Here is a 5,510-nt window from a genome sequence, read left to right as displayed (position 1 = left end):
GAGGAGGGCAGATCACTTGAGGTCAGGAGTTCAAGTCCAGCCTGGCCAACATGGTGAAACTCTGTCTCTACTGAAAAAGAAAAAAATTAGCCAGGCATGGTGGCGGGTGCCTGTAATCCAGGCTACTCGGGAAGCTGAGGCAGGAGAATCACTTGAACCTGGGAGGCGGAGGTTGCAGTGAGCCGATATTGCACCATCGTATTCCAGTATGGGCAACAGAGCAAGACCATGTCTCAAAAAAACAAAAACGAAAAAATAACACACACAAAAAAGTATGGCTGGGTGCGGTGGCTTATACACCTGTAATCCCAGCATTCTGGGAGGCCAAGGCAGGAAGATTGCTTGAGCCTGCGAGTTCAAGACCAGTTTGGGCAACATAGCAAGACCTCCTCTGTAAGGATAAAAATTAAAAAATAAATTTTAAAAATAATAAAATTTTTGTAAAGTACAATGTTTACTTAGTCTTTTATAAGGTATTTTAAAGGGTTTGACTTTTTTAAGAAGTTAGTTGTGCATAAGTAAAAGACCCTAAACAAAAGGTGTACTGGATTCTACGTAGTTTCATGTCAGTCTTTAGAGTCCTGATTGCATAGAGAAAGATTAATTGAAATATGTTTAAGCCTGTTTAAGAAATAAGAGGCTTTCTAATATCAGAAGAATATAATTATTTCATACCAGAAGCATATAATTATTTCATACCAGAAGAATATAATTTTTCAGCGACATTTAAAAAATATTTTTCACCCTCCTGCACACTGATTCAGCAACATTTTTTAAAGCCTGAGTTAATGCCTCTTCAAAACAATATTTGAATATGGAATGGTTAAAAATTGAACTGGAAAACTCACCAAAATTCTACCTGTTATTTTATGAAAATCTTACTTCACTGATCTCCTTTACAATGCTCTATTTGCTAACCTGTCCATCGGTAACCTCCCCCCAGACACCCCCAACTGTATCTTCTCTCACGCTTACCCTTCTTGGAAGTATTGGGGATCATAAGTTGAGATACTTTACTAAGAGTAGACAATATCCTTCAATAAAGAAGTCTCCTCTTCAATAACAAATAGTGTCTTGCATGTTCGGGATGATTTGACAGATTAATGCTACTATGTGGTGGTTAAGATACTGCCTTCTTCAAAGATAAATAATGTTGATTCACTGCGCTTCCAAAATCAAGGACAAAGCCGAAGGCATGAGGCCAGGTGATAAAGTTTATGGCTGAGAAGGCAACCAAGATTCAAACTGACTGACAGCAGAAGCCAGATGAAGGATTATGCATTTGTTCCCTGATGAGTGTGGTGAATAAAAATAAAAAAATCCTGAAGGCCAGCAGAGTAGAAGAGGGGTGTAAATTAAAGAAAACCACAGAGTGAAAATACAGTGAGCAGCTAGACCACAAAATGTTTTTGTACTTCAGAGGAGGCCGAAAGACGCATCCCGGCAGGTGTTGCCGAAGGAAGGGGTGCAAGGCTGAGGAGGTCCTCAAGACTAAGTCAGGACTTGCAGTTCACGCGAGCACACTCGGTGCTGACCCTGACCCTGACCCTGACCCTCTGCTTCTCTCTCTGGGGCTGCTTCTGTTGGGAGTGGGGTGGGGGGTCACTCTGTTCCTTAGCACTGTGGCAGAGCACATGTCAAGATGAAGCTCTGGTGAAGAATTGATCAAAAATAGTGGCGGAGTGAGATGGAGATTTAAATCACAGGGCTGATTTATGAAGGTTTCAAAGATTTTTTTTTTTTTTTTAAAGAAAGAACCTAGATTAGTTGTTTCTGAGGGCTGGAGGGGACAGAGATAGAGGCGGCAAAGGAAGGATCCTTCAGGTTTCTTCTTGAGGTGATTAAATGTTCTGAAATCGCGTGTTACAGCTCTTTTGGAATTTGTCTAGCAGGTTTTCTGGTTTTCACTGCAAAACCCCCACAGTAAAAAACAGAAAGAAAAAATTATCCTAAAATTGGCTGTGGTAATGGTTGCGCATATGCTGTGAATAGGCTTCCAAATATTGAAATGTCCACTTCAAATGAGTGAACTGTATGGTATGTGAATTACATATCAATAAAGCTTTTTAAAATAATAACAAAAACCTTCAAGCCACTAGAGAGTACAGTCAACGTGGTATGAAAACAAGACTCAACACGGCAACCTCACAGGGCTATGAGGTAAAACCAAAGGTCACTGATCACCCAAAAGGAAAGCTATTGTCAAACATTAGGGAAAGAACTACAGGAAAACTACATCATGGTATTCTGTATTTCATTTCCACTTAGGAGAATTCTGCCTCTCTGTCATTTTTGCGTGTGTGTATGTGTGTGACAGGGTCTTGCTCTGTCACCCAGGCTGGAATGCAGTGGTGCAATCTCCACTCACTGCAGCCTCGACCTCCCAGGTTCAAATGATTCTCCCACCTCAGCCTCCCAAATAGGCGGGACTACAGGCACGCCCCACCACGCTTGCTAATTTTGTTTGTCTTTTGTAGAGACGAGGTCTCACTATGTTGCTCAAGCTGGTCTTGAACTCCTGGATTCAAGCAGTCCTCCCACCTTGGTCTCCCAAAATGCTGGGATTACAGGCATGAGCCACTGCACCCAGTCTCTCTCTGTCATTCTGTTTCCAAAGTTGAATCACCTTGCCCTGTTGGAGCTCAAAAACTAAAGGTGTGATGAAGGTGCTATAGTCTGAACTCTTTAAAGGAAGGCATCGGCCATACAGAGTGAGCCACAGGGAAGGACTTCTCCCGTTTCCCTGTAGAATGGGGTACCAAGTTCAAGAAGTCAATCATCCCGTCCTATCTGGAGAAAGCATTCCTCAGGTGAATAAACTGGAAACGGAAAACTGGAGAAGGTGTTTTTATTTCTTTTCGTAATTAGGACATCATTTACAAGACTTATATTTCTTGGATGTTCCCCAAATTTTTCACATAGAGCTGGCATTACTAGAAACTTAAATACTTGCTGCTTTTAATTATATTGAATTCCACCGTGGGAGCTTAAAGGTTAGGCATTTTGTGATGGGTGTGCATTCTACTCCCAAATGTAATAACTAGAATAGAAATTCCAGAAAAGGAAAAGTATTTATCAAACACTGAAGCTGCTTTGAGAAATGGCTTTGTCAAGTTAACTGGTTATCATTAGATTTATTACAGTGGTTAGGAAAAACTGACCTCGTAGATGTCTGTCTATAACAATGCAATCATCTGCTTAGAATAATGCCCCGCGTTAGACAGCTGTAAACACAAGAACTTTCCCTTGCGAGTTCAATAATCTTAGCAACAGTTCTCTTTCCAAACAGGCCAAGAAAGATATGTTGCTTTGGGAAACTGGAAATCAACAGACCAAAACAGCCAGAAGAACTGGGTGGAGAGAAGATAGAGCCCGTTCACTCTGCAGTCTCCGCAGGGCTACAGAGTGATGGCAGCCATGGGTGCCCTTGTAAGTCTCTGTCCCAGCTCCCAACCCTGCCACCCGGGGCCACCACCATGATTCCCTGCCCGGCCCTGCACACATGGGCTGCAAAAATGCTGAGGAAAAAGGAGATTTCAAACGAATTCATCCCCAAGTTACAAACGTGGTTCATGGAGCTTTAGTAAAAATTATTTTTAAATTTTTACTTTGATCCACAGACATGCGACTTGAACCAGATTCTTTCAGACGCCAAATGTTCTCTTTCTGTGGGCATTTGCAAGGATGGACTCCACTGCATAAGTGGACTAATTGATCCTTATGAGCAATGACTCCTGTGTGTGCTCATTAGGAATGTTCCGTGGGTGAATAAGTACTTGGGAAATGAGTCAATCAATTTCTTCCTTTCTGTTCCATACTAGTAGTTCTGAACCTGCCAATGTATCCTAAATATAACTAGGTATCTTTAGAGTCCTTTTTGTTTTTCTTGAGACAAGGTCTTATTCTGTTGCCCAGGCTGGAGTTCAGTGGTGGGATCATAGCTCACTGCAGCCTTGAATTCGTGGGCTCAAGCCATCCTTTGGCCTCAGCCTCCCAAAGGGCTAGGATTATATGTGGGAGCCACCACACCCTGCTTCTTTAGACTACTCCATTTTTAGACATATATGTTATTTCTTTTTAAATTTTTGTTATTTTTTAATAGTCTTTTTAGTTTTGGTTCGGTGTTTTGTTTTTTCTTTGAGACAGCGTCTCACTCTGTCACCCAGGCTGGAGTGCAGTGGTGCAATCTCAGCTCACTGCAACCTCTGCCTCCCAGGTTCAAGTGATTCTCCTGCCTCAGCCTCCTAAGTAGCTGGGATTACAGGTGCCTGCCACCACGCCCAGCTAGTTTTTGTATTTTTAGTAGAGGCAGGGTTTCACCATGTTGGCCAGGCTAGTCTCAAACTCCTGACCTCAGGTGATCCACCCACCTCAGCCTCCCAAAGTGCTGGGATGACAGGTATGAGCCACCTCCACCCAGTCATAATAGACTGTTTAAAATTAAGCAAAACTAATCAATAATCAGAATGACTGGAGCGACTTTCTAAAACCTGCAATTTCCTCTGTTGACTTACAATAGTTAAAATACTCAGGGAGGAAATAATATGTGCAATAGTGTAATCATTTCCTTCTCTATAATTCCTCCTGTTCCCATATTTGTAAAGTAATACTTTACTTTTTTTATTTATCTATTTATTTAACAATTTCAACTTTTATTCCAGATTCAGGGGGTACATGTGCCGGTTTGTTACATGTGTATATTGCACGATGCTGAGATACGAAAGATCTTGTCACTTAGGTGGCAAGCATTAGAGTAATTTACAAGTGCTATTTGAGTGAAAGCATCGTCTTCTATACTCTCATCTTGAGCAAAAGAAGTCATTCTGATTGCATAACTCGTTTATACTTCTCAAAATACTTTCAAACGTGTTTGATGCCCATAACTAAGACAGGGTGATACAGTCCCCTTTGATCCATCCAGCATTGTCAGGGAAGATTACCAAGGAGGTATTGACATAACGGAATGTTACCACACCTTTTAAAAATCTGTTGGAATAAAAATCTTTCTAAAATACATTGCAACAAAGAAATGCAAATTAAAATATAAGTGCTTTTAAAAATTTTTCCTATCATATTAACAAGGATTTTAAAAACTATCATAGCCAGCTTCAGAGAGGATTCAAGTGAAAAGATCCTCCTAGACATTCCTAATGGGATTGTGAATTCTGACATTTTTGGGAAGGTGATCTGAGAATATGGATCAAGATGTTGAAACTGTTAACCCCACAATCCTTTTGTCCTTTTAATAAATATTAAAAATGGCCGATGTGGTGGCTCATGCCTGTAATCCCAGCACTTTGCGAGGCTGAGGTGGGAGGACGGCTTGAGCCCAGGAGTTCGAGACCAGCCTGGGCCACACAGCGCGGCCCTCATCTCTATAAAAAATAAAAAGATTAGCCAAGCATGGTGGTGCACACCTGTAGTCCCAGCTACTAGGGAGGGCTGAGGCAAGAGGATTGCTTGAGCCTAGGGAGTCAAGGCTGTAGTCAGCCATGACTGCACCACTGTAC

The 5,510-nt window shown here is 41.6% G+C and overlaps 1 non-coding gene across 1 annotated transcript; it reads left to right on the top strand.

Annotated features, from left to right (window-relative positions):
* The first annotated feature begins 1,858 nt into the window (after positions 1–1,858).
* Positions 1,859–1,920, top strand: LOC112204267 (U7 small nuclear RNA). Its single transcript, XR_002937839.1, has one exon. It is a non-coding gene; the product is annotated as a U7 small nuclear RNA (small nuclear RNA).
* The last annotated feature ends 3,590 nt before the right edge of the window (positions 1,921–5,510 follow it).

Source organism: Pan troglodytes, chromosome 7, assembly GCF_028858775.2.
Source record: "Pan troglodytes isolate AG18354 chromosome 7, NHGRI_mPanTro3-v2.0_pri, whole genome shotgun sequence".
NCBI classification, from domain to species: Eukaryota; Metazoa; Chordata; class Mammalia; order Primates; family Hominidae; genus Pan; species Pan troglodytes.
This window is presented reverse-complemented; position numbering and strand designations above follow the sequence as displayed.